Source organism: Aricia agestis, chromosome 18 (genome assembly GCF_905147365.1).
Source record: "Aricia agestis chromosome 18, ilAriAges1.1, whole genome shotgun sequence".
Classification (NCBI taxonomy): Eukaryota; Metazoa; Arthropoda; class Insecta; order Lepidoptera; family Lycaenidae; genus Aricia; species Aricia agestis.
Genome location: NC_056423.1, coordinates 2,034,889 through 2,051,221, shown reverse-complemented (window position 1 = coordinate 2,051,221; position 16,333 = coordinate 2,034,889).

The window sequence follows — 16,333 nt, the reverse complement described above, 5'->3', positions numbered from 1 at the left end:
GCAATAAATACATTAATGAATAGAGCATGACCATAAGGAAAACAGTAATTTTATAATCATAATTAAATAACAAAAAATAACACAACTGTTGGCAATTTGCAGTAGCCATAACAATAAAAATTTACTACAGTTTTTGTACAAATACTCTAAAAGTAAGCACTTAATAATTACTAATAATTATATATTTAATTACATTATATAAATATAAAATAACCATATAAGTACTGAAAAGTTATCACACTTTTAAATATTAAAATATTATCATAGTGTAAGTGCAGTTAAACTGAATTTCATTTAAAAGAAAATATAAATTAAAAATTAAAAAGTCAACATACTAAAGAAGCTGTAATTTTTGACCGACTTCCAAAAAGGAGGAGGTAGTACGAAAAAACTCTACAACGCTTATAATGTACCCAGTAACTTGTCATATTAATATTATCAATTCAATATGTTTTTCGGCCAATAAGAACATTCAAATATTATATTATAATATGTATCTGAAAAAAAAGCGCAAACAAAAATCATGGAAAAATATAGGAAATTTGGTATGTTTCATTTTTCGAATTTATCTTTTCTTACACCATTTTGTGTTCTAATAGCGATTAACGACATACAATTTATTACAATAAACTCAATTACTATTGTACGGTATATTATGCCGTCTATTCTACATTTATATATGGCTTTATGAGTATTTATGTCCGTCTGTCCGTGCAGTAGATATCTCGATTACGGTTAAGGCATTTTGTCGACAAATTTGTCTGTCTGTCTCTCTGTCTGTCCGTCTGATTAATGTTAAACACCCTGGATCATTTCCGTTTGTATGTTAATATTTTATTCATATGTCAGTTAGGGCCTTGTTTTAAAATAGTTAATGTTTTCAGCTTTACTTCAATGCTATTTTTTGACCCCCGATGAAAACAGAGGGGTTTCACATTCATAAGTTTGACGTGTCTGTATGTATTTTCGTGGCATTCATACGGGTGGGACGATTTTGATCTATTTTTCTGTTAAAAAGCTGACATGATCGTGTTTTTTTTATGAAATAAGGGGGCAAACGAGCAAACGGGTCACCTGATGGAAAGCAACTTCCATCGCCCATCGACACTCGCAGCATCAGAAGAGCTGCAGGTGCGTTGCCGGCCTTTTAAGAGGGAATAGGGTAATTGGGGAGAGCAGGGATGGCAAGGGAAGGGAATAGGCTCCCCTATTCCCTTCCTTTAAGGAAGGGTATAGGGTAGGGGATTGGGCCTCCGGTAAACTCACTCACTCGGCGAAACACAGCGCAAGCGCTTTTTCACGCCGGTTTTCTGTGAGAACGTGGTATTTCTCCGGTCGAGCCAGCCCATTCGTGCCGAAGCATGGCTCACCCACGTTGTTAAATTAATGTTCTTACTTCGGCGCAGTTGGATATCAAAATGTATGGTTTTTGACAAAAAGCTAATACTCGATTTACACTCGCGCGCGAGCCACAAGGCGAGCCGCGAGACGCGCCGCGAGCCCTGAGTGTAAACTCGAGCTCGCGGCTCGTCTCGCGGCGCGGCTCGCGGCTCGTCTCGCGGCGCGGCTCGCGGCTCGCAGGGCTCGCGTCGGGAGCGGTTTCCAAAGGAGCTCGAGGGGGACGCGAGCTTTGTGTTTACACTCGCGCTTCGACGCGAGCTGCGAGACGCGCCGCGAGCCGAGCCACGAGACGCGAGTATAAATCTCGTATAAGGGACATAATATGGATCTTGCGATATCTATTTCGCCGTTAAATTGGAATGCAATTTGTCTAAGTGCCAATGTAATCTACAAAATATAATCATCACTTTTTGTCCAGCTACGATCAATGACCACATGTGTGTATGTATGAAGTTTTTGCTTCGAAACAAACGCGATAATACGATCATAATATGGAGTGCATAGTAAAAAGTATGAGATATAAATATGAATTTTAATATGTGCCATGATGAATAATAATGTGTATTATAATTAGGATTCCGTACCCAGAGGGTAAAAACGGGACCCTATTACTAAGACTTCGATGTCTGTCCGTCTGTCTGTCTCTTTGTTTCCAGGCTGTATCTCAATAACCGCTATAGCTAGAGTTCTAAAATTTTCACAAATTGTGTGTATCTGTTGCCGCTATAACAATAAATGCTAAAAACAAAATAATCTAAATAATTGAGGGGACTTTCATACAAAAAAAAAAACACAATTTTTGCTATATTATGGTACGGAACCCTTTATGTGCGAGTCCAACTCGCACTTCGCCCAATATTTTAATATCGCCTCTAATGTAAGTATGTATTTTTACCGTTGATCTAGTGCTAATACTCTTTAGGGTTCCGTGCCCAAAGCGGAAAAACGGGACCCTATTACTGGGAATTCTACGTCTGTCCGTTTCTCTGTCTATATCTAGGCTGTATCTAAAGAACCGCTGTAGATATAGACTTCCGAAATTTTCACAAATTGTGTATATCTGTTGCCGCTATAACAACAAATACTTACTTAAAACAAAATAAAATTAGTATTTAAGGGGGTCTCCCATATAAAAAAATTGATTTTTACCTTATTTGCTCGTAATCAATAATGGCTATAGGTAAGCACTTAAAATATTCACAAAGTCCTTAATTATATTTGTACTCTTACTCTAATATTTAAGTAATAATAAAATTAAAATAAAATTAATATTTTAGGATTGCTACAGCAAAAACATAATGTATTGCATATTATGCAAAGCCTTACCAAGTTACAGAGTACTAGCGTTAAATATTTACAGAACCTTTCTTTAAAGTTTTTTAAGTAGGCCATTTAACATATTGTATTTCCAAGTGATAACTCTGTCAGTACAATGTAAACAGAGCCAGGTGTACTAGTGCTAAAATGTCTAAAAACAGACTGACAGCACAGATGCTGCTGGAGTTTCACACGAAGTGCGGTAGAAATGCAGCGAATTACGATACGACAGAACAAATAAATATAAAAAAAGAAACAGCGGGGCTAAAATGGTCGCTTTGGAGAATCATTTCATCAATCATTTGAATCATAATATGATTCATTTTTTTTAAATAGCAAAATGCAACTCTGCTTGCAATCTCTAGTAATTTGTACTGATTTGACATTTTGTCAGTTTGACAGTTTTGACAATTTAGAGGAATTGCTAAATGTGACCATTTTAGCCTCGCTGGTAGTGCGCAAGCCAATAATGATGAACTTTTAAGGACATGTACGATCATGTCAGCTTTCAAACAAAAAAAAAGTGGATCAAAATTAGATGCTACGATGCCACGGACAGACATACAAAAAGACACACACAAACACACCCACACAGACAAACCCGTCAAGCTTATAACACCCATCTCTTCTCGTCGGGGGTAAGAAAATTTTTTGAAAAGCGCAAATGAAATGCTTTCTCGTTTTAGAATTCTGTAGTAACTACGAGTAACCCTTATATTATAGGTCTACCAGAATCTGATGGCAAAAAGTCCGGTAAACTCACTCACTCGGCGAAACACAGCGCAAGCGCTGTTTCACGTCGGTTTTCTGTGAGAACGTGGTATTTCTCCGGTCGAGCCGGCCCATTCGTGTCGAAGCGTCCCATGTCTGCTGGAGATAGGAAAAATACAGCCCAAACTAATAAAAGCGTGTTAATAAAAACTAGAGATCGCCCAATGGTCGAAATTCGACCTTACTTGCAACGACATTAGGACTACTGCCTATATTTTGTAAAAAATATTGACTTCATCATAGTTTTTTCAATTCTTGTCTCTGGGACTCAGCTGATCTCAGACTAGTCGTTTAAGTATCTAAAATTGTCTTCATCTACTTCATCTACATCTTGTCTAATAGTATCTAAAATTAAATTTAAAAAAAAACAATCCATTTTCAATTTGTCAACTTGTTGTCAACAGACTTCAACCATAAATATAATTCGTATATTGATGGTATATTGTATAGGCTTGTCACCAATGATGAAAAACTCAAAGCAGATATGTTACAACCGCGCGCGTTGTGAAGATTCAAATACGGCCCAATTGGGCCGTCTGTTGTTTAGTCTGCATCGAGCGCAGTCACAAACATGCTGAGTCTTGTCTTACCTAAATAAATTGAAAATGACGTCGTGCGTGTATCGAAAATGTACCAATTATGACTCGAAAGTAAACAAAACACATGGAATCTCTTACCACATATCTTGATTGCAAAAAATACATCGATTATTTACATTTTCAATTATTTTTTCGAACAATCTGGAAAAAATCGAATTTTCGTCATAGCTCAGGTGAAGAAAGAGACAGCGATACGATTCGACGTTTAAAAATAGAACTGTCTCTTTTATGTAAATGGTTTTTCGTATCTTTTGTTTCACTTATCTGTCAAATTTGTCAATGTTTGCAATTTTAAATTTGAAAATTGTTTGGAAGAGATTTAAGCCGGAAAATACTATGGACGTAACACATCTGTATAAGTAGAATATCATTGCTTGTCACTCAAAAATATGTCATTTTTCCTAGTAGTAGTGTCGTAGTGTGTGTTATGTTTTATTTGTTAAAAATATATATGATAAAAGCATCATTTCAAAATAATATTAGCTCGATGCACTCCTTCACCATATAAGCTATAACTGTGCGAAATTTCATTCACCTACGTTTCCCTATTTTTCGTTAAAAGGGTTACAAAGTTTTTCTCTCACGTATTAATATATAGATATTATGTTGTCAACATTTTTTATCTTCAGTAATTTTCGTTTTGAATTTTAATTAGAAACCTCTAAAAACACTTCTTAACCGCCGCTCCGCAGGTAGTATGAAAAACTTAAGCTTCTAAGTTTATAATTGTATGATGGATTAGCCGGTCCATTTGCTGGGACACTAATAAGCTCAACCACCTGATGGTAAGTACTTTTTGCTTGTTACGTCCTGTCAAAATATTTTTTCGACTTCATTAAGCTTGACCTTTGTATAAGGCATAAGCCGCATAGGCTTTAAGTTTTTGTCATCACTCTTTGAACTAGAAGTTGCCCGTAATTTTGTTGCACCTAAGTAAATTATTTTTCTTACAGAAACCTATGTCCTATGTCATTTTCCGGGTCTGAAAGCATCTCCATACCGAAAATCGGTTCAGTGCAGGTTTAATCGTTTTATCGCGAAGAAGTTATAGACAGACATGCAGACAGACGCATTTATAATATTAGTATGGATTAGCTATCAATTTCCTCCACTCAAGGCGTCAATTAGACGGACAAAGACAAAACATCTTGAATTATATTCTATTTCTAGCTAATATCTTTAGTAGTAAAGTTAGTAACTGCTAACTACATGCTAAATAAGCATTTTTGTAATAAATTATAGATACTAAATCTTCAGAGAAGCAGGCATTAATTAACATGGTATAATATATCGATAAATTCACAATAATACTACTGCATTTAGCATTTGAAGAATAATTGATATTTTTCAATTCAATTTTGCATTTCTTCGTATTTTAATTTAAACACTTTTTATGACAGTTGCGAAATCCAACGTTGTGGACTGATTTCTGAATTCTGACTGAAGTGCAAATAAATGTAAATAAATAATAGTTTCAGACTTAAAATACTTAACAAAACTTACTTTTTTTTTTTTCAAAAATTTAAACAAATTATTGCATTGTCATTGGCTCTCCTTCAAGCCACTTAAGAGCACCCGTGATCGCGACAACAATAGAATACAATAGCATTTCCTGGAATCCGCGATCGAAGTATATTTAATACGTATGCAAAGTTTCGAAGAAGAACTACTGGAGATACGTAAAAATAGTACTCAAAGATTCCGTTACATACATATAGATTACAGCTCAAGATAAGAAAAGAGTGTTAAAAAGAAGAGCCAAGTTCAATTCAAAAATTATGCTTGTCTGTGGGTTTCACCGCAAAAATAATGGAGAGCTAAATGAGTTCCAAGTTCTATGCAAAATCAAAATATGTATTTATGTTTCACAGACCACAGTAAACTCTAGTCTCTATGCAAGGGAGTATCCTTAAGAGGGCGACTAACCCAAAAAATCAAACATCGTCCTTCTCTCTTCACACTCACGCCCGTCTTTCATATGCCATGTGAAAAGGGACGACGCGAATTCATCGCCAAATTAGTTTTTTCTCAATAACTCGATAAATATTCAACATTTTAAAAATCCGCTAGGTTGGTTTCTCAGTAACAGAATTTTATACAATGTGCTAAAATATTCATTTAGTTCAATGCACGGTTACGCAATAAATGAAAAATTCGTGAAAATTAGATGCATCTTTGTGATTTTTTCTATCGAGAAAATTTTAAGATATCATGTTTTTGCTCAGATCGAATTCTAGGAAATATAATGTAGTATCTATCTAACTTTGCCCTTAAAATTTTTAAGGCGGAATAAAAATTAGAAATTCGTAAATCTCTGGTATGAGACCCGATTCACAAAAAATTAAAATATTGTAGTGTAAAGACTATACCAAAGTAATTTTCAGTTTGGACAGAAGGTGCGGAAATCATATAGGAAAGCAGAAAAAAAATAAAGTCTAAATATTTAAAAACATTAAAATCTCAGGAACTACTTGAATTGTAGGAATGAAATAAAGTACAAAATTTGTGTCTCTTAATGATCAATCTAATCAACTGGGTAGCAAGTTTACAAACCCTCCTAATTAATTTAAATAAAATAATTTCGTTTTCAGGGAGTCAAAAAATGACTAATTTAAAAATTGATTTTCTCAAAAACGAAGTAAAATGCGCACACGGGAGTTCTACTCTTGCATTTCAAATATAAGACGCCATCGACTCATTGCATTAACTTAGTCATGTCCGATTTTGGGGATTTCTAAAACACTGTGCGCTGACTACCGGAAAGTAAGGGAAGGCCCTATTTTTAACCGACCTCCAAAATGCAGGAGGTTTCTCAATTGGACCGTTTGGGGTGGAAACCTTAGGCGCATGGGGTCCGGGGGCACATAAGCTTTTTAAGAGCCCATATGACCCTAACTTGACTACATACTTTAACCTAGATCTCAAAATCTGTAAGGTCTAGAAAACTGATTTTTTGACACAAGTAACTTCAGTTCATAAAGATTAAATGCTCAAGACGAAAACACGATTACTCAAAAAATGCTCGATAGTTTCTTTTTTACAAAAAACCTTGTTTTAGACACATTTTTGCTTGGATCTTCGAAGTTTGCTGTCTTTTCTTTAATATTTTTTAATATCTAAAAAGGTATTCATAAAACCTAAATTTGCTCAACACACTTTTTTCATAATCATTATAGTTCGTCTTTTATTCAAGTAAAACTAACTCGGCGATGATTCCGCGCCGTCCTTTTTCACCTGACATATAAAAGACGGGCGTGAGTGAGTGTGAAGAGAGAAGGACGATGTTTGATTTTTAGAGTCAGGTGAGCTCTTAAACAGATATCTAAGAAGCTTATTGAAGCCAACCGAGACCCCAGAGCCGGAAGCTACCTGGCACAGCGGATAGCCATTGCCATCCAACGTGGCAATGCTGTCAGCTTGCTAGGCACTCTGCCAGATGGGGACGATCTGGGGAAGTTTTCCTTTTTATAGCTTTATACTAGTTTGTATATATTTGTATATTTTAGATTGTATTTTTAGTGTTTAGATTGTCATTTTAAATTTAGTGTACATTATTATTTATCAAAATTATATTGGACCGTATATTATTATGTTCCTTTTGTTGTATGAAATATTTACATCCAAGTTTCAACTTCTGTCGACACTGCCACCGTGTTTGCTGACGGTACCAAGTGTCAATCTGCCATGCCTGCGCGTGCGCATCGCACTTCAGTTCTCTGTAATTGTTCATCACGACTTATCGATATAATAACTGCATATTTTGCCAATATCAAAGTGTTTTTTATAATCACTTCTTTTCTGGCGTTGTGCACATTGTTTTGGGAAGGGCAAAAAGACAATTTTAGCATGATTCTGATCGAAAATCGGTGAGTAGCCTCGAAAATAGGTAAAGCCATAGGGGAAGATGCATTATGGGGGATATTAAAGAAAAAAAAGAAGAAATAAAGAAAAGAAACTTTATTTGGTAAAACAATATACTTGATACTTCCACTACCATGGCGCGGCGCGGCGCACCATTTCTCTTAAAGCTTTCCTCGATAAAAGAATTCCTACCAACAATAAATTAATTTAATTCGATCCAGCAGTTTCTAAAATTAGGACGTTCAAACAAACAAACTCTATAGTTTCAATCTTCATAATGTTAATTTAGATTACTGTGGTTCTATAACATTGTTAATTTCTGACACTGAATGCGATAAAATGATATCAGTTATCACTAGTAGCAACACCACAATAAATATTAGTACCAAGTAGCACGTAATACGAACTTAAATTCCTAAAGTACCCGGCAAAAAAACTTATCACATGCAACGTGCGCGCGCGCAGGAAAGGTGCAAAAACAATGATTTCGCAGGAAGGACAGGTCTTACAGAAAAGTGCGCATCTTTGTTGATTGAGAGTGCTTTGGATTTTGAAACTTAAGGACCTGGTAGACGGGTATGGTGACGAAAATGTATTGCCGTTTGCCACTCGCTTGTTATTATAAGTAATCTGATATTAGGTAAGATTGACAATGTGTTCGTTTCTCCACGTTAGCCCGCAATGAACGCAAGCAGTTACAACTGTGTAGAGCAGTGTTCCACAAAAGGTGTGCCGCGGCACACTGGTGTACCGCAGCCGGTAGTGTGTGCCACAAAATGACATGTTACCTGCATATTCCTAGTTTATAAGAACCAAAAAAGAAACATCTCAGGACGATCAACGAAAGGAATGGGAATTGGTAACAGAGCACCCCAAAAATTTACATTCTTCTAGTCGTACCTTGAACACAAAAAGTTTGCGAAACAGCGTAGAAGTCCTAGAGGGGCTTTCGTATTACCCATCAATGATCGACGTCATTTTGCATGATATAGACAGCATTGCAATCATGGTAAGCTAAACTGCCCGACGCTGAAATATAAGAGACTATAAAATTACCTGTTGGCCACTAACAATCGCCAGACAACTAAGCGACACATTACAATATCAATTTTGGGCGTACAATTTGACACCAAAAACACCTATGAGGGCACTTACGTAAGAGACATTTAATGCGCCTACAGGACCTGTCCTTACGCAAATTTTATAAGTCAATGTGCAAAACGCTATACATTACACGTACTCAGAACTGATAGGTATCTGTATGTTTTAATTATTGGCCGAAATCTCACGAAAACTCCGCTAAATGGTTAACGGACGACTTTTAATGTGTATTAATTAATCAGATATGAAATAAGCCATAATAATTGGCTTGGACGACCAATTCAGTCGATATTATCCGTGAGGAAAGCAAAAAATGGTGACATTGCTATTAAACAATGTTTTGTTATGTATGCTTTTTCTTACTCGATATTTTTTGCTCTTAAATGTTGTTAATCTAATTCAGAATTTCATGAAAATCGATCCATTACTTTAAAAAACAAATCGATACTTTGCATATTTAGGTACCTAAGTAGGTAAAAGGCTTTTGTTTAAGTTAAGGTCAAAAAATTATTGAAAAGGAGTAGATATCATGCAGTGTGCTGTGTGCACTCCATATTTAACTTTTAACATTTAACATAGGGTAAACTTGAAGAAATAGATTAACTTTATTTATATTATTTTATTCAAAAGACGTTAAATTAAAAGTAATACAATATTTCTCACCTGGCGCCATTACAATTTCAAAAATAGAACGAGAAGAATAAATTTTAAATTTATCCTTAACTTTATGTTGTCTTGGTTGTGTTTCAAATAAATTTATTTTTTGACGTAGCATTTAGCCTGTATACAATTTGCTGACAATTTATGTGGACATTTCTATTATAAGTTCAGTTATTTGTCAATTGAAATTAAGTAGGTATTAAGATTAACATACAATAGTTGCCATGGCAAATAACTTGGTATTGTTTATGTAAAAGGTCAGTCAAATTTACAGGCTACATCCGAGCATATATTAACCTCATACTTTTTTTGAAGTCGGCTAAAAAGATGCAAATACAGCCCGTTCCGCCGCCAAGCAGAAAACAAACGTCAAACTCTATCATTTTCCTGTAAACTTCAAGTCATCAATAATTACTTTAATCAAGGTAAGGTTATTCTCCTAAATTATATTATTTTTAATAATAAGTACTTACTTACCCTCATAACCTAAATTTCTATTTCCTACATTCTAAATTCTAACAGTCTTACCACAAAAGATTTAAACATCTACGTATTGAACAGTTGTTTTGAGACCATATTTTTTTTCTAATCAACTGTTCAACAGGTGTTTAAGTTTTTTTTAGTAAGATCGTAATAATTGTTGACAGTCAATCTGTACGTCCAATGTCCATCCATCTATTTTTGACACTTCAACTGTCATTGAAATTGTATTGAGTAAGTAATTATGGAAAATCTAATTTTTCCATACAGCTCGCTGCTCGACAAGGCTTTAAATGAACGTGGCGAGAAAAGGAAATAACGCTTCTATCATACAAAAACGTAATTTTTGACAGTCTTCCTTTACCAGCAGTGCTCCTTTCACGTTCATTTAAAGCCTTGGAGCACTTTATTTTGATTTTAGCATAATTTGGTGACGTCGATGACAGTTAAAATGTCAATGATGGATGGATGGAAAGACCATCGCCTAAATATCCTAATCCGTACTTTTTTTATTAAACATAACATTTATACTTAAGCTGACACTAATCACTAAACACGTATAACGTATTGTCTGCGACGTGGGGCGCGACGTGTTCGGAAGTCGTCCTCGGAAGTCGGAACCTCCCGTAGACGACTCCAATCGGGCAGAACTCCTCCTTCTCGAAGGTCAGTAGATGATGCGTCGGGACCCTCACCATAAAGGAACTAAAATTGACTTTGTGGCGGGACTCCAAACGCTCGACCCTCAAGACGAAGTGGGTCTTGCTCCTGATGTAGTCCACGACCTGCTCGACCGTCGTGGACCAGTGCAGCCTGGACACGTACAGCGGCGTCCCGGGAGTCTCACGCTGCAACAGCTGCTCGGGTCCTTCGGGTGCGGTGCCGCGATGGTTGCGGACGACGGGTTCTTCTTCTTCCCCTCCACTCTTATAAACCCGTCATCATCGCACTTTCGGTCCTTTTTGGAGAGAGGACACTCTTTTGCGGGAACCTCCTTTACCCTTTGTTTTTTGAACGCGGGGGAGGAGGCGGGGGGCTAGCGGCCAAATTATAAATGCAAATTGTGGCTGTCTGTTGCCTCTTTACGCCCAAACCGCTGAACCGATTTTATTGAAATTTGGTATAGACATACTCTGAGTCTCGGGAAAAGACATTGGATAATTTTTATCCCAGAAAAATGTACGGTTCCTGCACGATAAACAAATTTTGACGCAACAGAGTTACGGGCGATTAAAGCTTAGGCCAAACCTACGCGACCAGGCGACTGCGAAGGTCAAGTTGTCAAATGTGTGTTTTGTATACAAAAAACACATTTGACAACTTGACGCAACTTGACGCTCCGTCACTGACGCGCAGGTTTGTTCTAAGCTTAAGGGTAAAGCCAAACGAGCGTAATTTGTGAGTTGTGACTTGTGAGTCGCAGAATTCAGGCTGAGAGAAATAATTCTGCTACATTCAGTTTCATACAAAAGTCCTGTTTGATTCACACGAGCGTAATTTTGTGAGTCATGTTTTGTATGAAAAGATATTTACGCGACTGAAATTCTGCGAGTCACGACTCACAAAATTACGCTCGTTTGACTTCACCGTAAAGGTAAGTAACTAAGGCTGCAATTAAGAGCCTCTTGACGAAGCTAACAGAGTCTAGAGGATTCAGAGGTTATATTAATGTCGTTTGTAACCTGGCTACATTCTACACTAATATATATTCTGTGATTCTACGCCAAAAATCTAAGCCCGGCCGCACATTGTCCGAATTCTGATCAGAAATAGTTGAATTTCGCCGGACTGCCCGCGCCACCCCGCACACTATCCGAAATATCCTTCCGGCGAGTTCGAGCTCACTCGGCTCAGTCCAAAATGTAAGAGACAGCGCGGACGTTCAACTGTTTCTGATCAGAAATTTCGGACAATGTGCAGCCGGGCTTAATCAGCAAAAGCGACTTCAAAATCAAAATCAAAATCAAAAATATTTTTATTCGGAGTAATTTTTTTACAAAAACTTTACCGAACGTCGATACTACGGTGCCTACCACCGGTTGGGGAACTAACCCGGCGAGAAGAACCGGCGTAAGAAACTCGCACGGGGCAATCTTTTACTAAAAAGATGGAAAATTACAATTTAAAACATATACAGTACAACACGGTCACATTAACCTGACGCACCACTGGAATGTATATGCAAGCTTCGTAATGACGTCATCACCATTTCAAAAAATTAATTTTCTGCTGTACTTTAATATTTTTTACCTAGCGAGAGCCGAAAACCCAAGAGATTGCGACGACCTGCATACTTTTTATGTTGCGACTTGCGAGTCTTCTTCGGCGATGGTAGTTGCTTTCCATCAGATGACCTATTTGCTGGTTTGCCCCCTTATTTTATAAAAAAAGACTGGACGCATGTGTAATCATGACCGCACTTGCAAGCTTCCCTGTACAACGGATCCATGTGGGAGGCCATAAATTATATCTAGTAAACTGGCTTTTTTGTAAATTACGTTTTTTTTTTGCAATTATTCGTAGTTAAAGTTTATACTTTATAGTTCGGTCAAAGACTTGTCATATTTCAATGGGAAAGGTCTCGAAAGCAATAACTTATAATGCCAAATGACTTATCCTTGTCCATTATTAATAATTAATAATCATGCATTATTATTAATAACTTAATTATGCATAATCTATGAGTGTTTGAATGCACGCAAGTTACTTGCATACAATTATATTGAAGAGATATAAAACCTGCATAATTGTCTGTTTATCTTAAAATTACATAGTTTTTTCAGATATAATGGAACCTCCCACCAGTTTTGGTGACGGTGGCCGGTTTAATTGAAACTAGGTCAGCTACGAAGGAGTTATTATAGTGCCTTATTGTGTGCGCAGTACAATAGAGCATGCTCACTTTCTGTACTCTCATAATATTACCCAGTGGAATGGATTATCGACATGACTGACGAAAGATCAGGCGCAGGACCGACTTTTTACATGCCCAATGCCCATGCTCAGCCGACACTGCATGGATCATCTTTCTTGTCAGACGCCTCCGTGGTCTAGTGGTATAGAGCGAGGCTCTTGACTCGGGGGTCGTGGGTTCGATTCCCGCGTTGGAAACATGTTATTTCCAAGTTTGGTTAGGACAATGCAGACTGATCACCTGAATGTCTAGCAAGTAATATAATCCATGCGTCGGATGGGCTTGTAAAATTCGGTCCTGCACCTGATCTCTCGCCGGTCGTGTCGGTCTTCCGTCCCACGGGGATATGAGAGAAAATGAATAGAGAGTGCTCTTGTGTACTGCGCACACACTTGGGCACTATAAAATTACTCCTGCGTAGCTGGCCTGGTTTCATTGAAACCGGCCACCGTCACCGAAACCGGTGTGGGAGAGCTATTATTTCTTGTCAGACAATCAAGTGATATGCTGCAGGGGTTTACAGTTTTCTGGTATAACACCAAAGTAGTTGTTTTATCTTCTTTGAAGTCTCCTACATAGCCATGGAAAAGCTCCAAGTTCCAACGTCATGATTTTCTCCAACACTAATTTAAAGAAAGTTTTGGTGCTGCCACGTTGCTACTTTCACAATGAACTCTATAATAAGGGACAATACGCACCTTAAAGTATTACCACGTAGTTTTGTTAAAAGTTACACCCTGTATAGCATACAAGATTATACGAGTATTATATTATTACTATGTGCCGGTGAACTTGATATCACTTCCCTCCTAATATTAATTATAAGCCTTCCCTTAACTTCGATGAATAATTTAAGAATCAAGACTAAAACTAGCCAAATCGGTTCAGCCGTTCTCAAGTTTTAGCGAGACTAACGAAATTTAAAATTCATTTTATATAAAGATATCGTTTAAAGTATTTATTTACCAGCTATCTTGGCACTATAAGATTTTTATGATCATAAAAAATATCATGAGCTTTTCTGAATTCCTAGTTCTTAAAGTTCAACAACATGTCCGGAAAAAAGTGTAATTATTGTATAATCATTTCACGGAACCAGTGAGTAGTGTGGGGGACACCTAAATACAATTTATAGGATCAAACGAGCCGCTTTGAACGATTCGTCGCGCCTTGGAAACCGAGCGACCAGGTTAACATGAGCTGTTGTTAAGGAGCCGTTATGTTGAGATGATTTGCAGGACTAGGATGACATGACATATAGGAGCTGTCACATGCTTTTCAGGAGGGTTTCATGAGCTGTTGTTAAGGAGCTGTTATGTTGAGATGATTTGCAGGACTAGGGTGACATGACATAATATAGGAGCTGTCACATGCTTCCCAGGAGGGTTTTATGAGCTGTGGTTAAGGAACCGTTATGTCGAGAAGATTTGCAGGACTGGGGTCATGCTCATGACATGACACAGAGGAGATTTTAAAGCAGCAGATAACAGTAAGCAGGGTAACATAACACATAGGAGCTGTTACATGATTTGTAGGAGATAGTTAAGCGTCATAGTTAGTAACTAGGGTAACATAATTATATTCTGTTAATACGGAGCTAATACATTTAAGCACAAAATCCTAAATCGAGGCTCAAAACTTCTTATAAAATGTAAAAAAATGTACAATTCTGTATGATTCTGTGCCCAGTTTTATTTTGATCATAGGTGATAGCAAAAGTCTCGCACGGTTTGAAAATTAGCATGAGCATGTCATATAAGGGATGTTTTTTTTCTATCGCTAGTCAAAAGGGCTGTATTGGTTGGTTCCTTACTTAAATGAATATTTAGGTACATAATAAGCTATAACTTGTAACACAATATTTTGTCCTTATTAGTTACCTACGATGAAAAGGATGCTTGATAGATAAGAACAAAACATTGTACGTTTTGCGATTAAAATATACAGGGTGTAATAAAAATAAGTGATAATAATTTAGGGTGTGTACGTGTTCCTTATAGAGAGTTCACTGTAGAAGCACTGAAAGACCAACATTTTTTTTCACTTTTGTATGGGGAAACTCGTGACGCTCGGGCCCTTGCTCATACAAAAATGAAAAAATTTTTTCGTTTTTCAGCACTGCTACTCTCTACAAGGAACACATACAACCCTAAAGTATTATCACTTATTTTTGTTACATACTGTATATTTTAACATCCTTGTCAAGCTTCGGGTAGCTTTAAACGTTCTCTTATCACAGAACTCTATCCTACTTCTGTGTCTCTGGTACTCTAACCTTCACGTAACACAATAATTAATAGGCAGGTCTCGCCGTCTGGTCGGTGGTGATCTCGTCAAATAGTCAAAGACACCGTCTCATTACAACATTGATCGGGTCCCGGAGGCCCGTTATCAATTATGTCAGTTCAGTGGGAATAAATTAATGGAGTCGGGTAAAATGTGGGGCAATTTAGATTAATACATTGTATGTGCAGACTAGGAACTGAAAAAGGAATTTCGAAAAACCGTACATTTTACCGCAAAAATTGCCTATGTTCTTCCTTATGGTCTACTCCATAAAATAATTCAAAATAAAAAAATAATCAGTTTAATAAAGAAATAAATACTTAATTAAATAAATAAATGTGCTAGATTTTTCACAAAAAGCCGTTAATAAAAAAATATACAATTTTCTTCCTTAAACTTTGATTTTTCTATGCTTTTTTCCACGATATTTAAAACATAATATTGTGTGTACTTGCTGTGTATAATAAGCATAGTCCACGAGTTTAGCTATCAAATGAGACCTTTTTATGTTCACAGGATATATTTTACATGATAATTATTGGTCAGATTAGTGTGAAAATCCGAGAAAATTAATATGGCTGCCGTTTTACAACCGTGAGAGAGAGAAAAAATTAGACAGCCAATTTGTCTATAAAATATGCCATTCATCATGACACATTATAATATACATATTATACGTAATAATAATTATTTATAACTCAAATGTAATCAAATAAAGATTTTGAACTAGGCCTCATTTAAGTCATGTAACATTAATCATCATCATCATCATATCAGCCTATAGTCGTCCACTGCTGGACATATTAGGCCTCTCTCAATGAACGCTAAGTTGACCTCCATGTAACATTATCACATAAGTATCAGTCAAACATTAAATTGAAGTTAAATCATCATTAAAATACATAATATTATGTCTTTGAATCCGACCGTATGCGGTATTTTT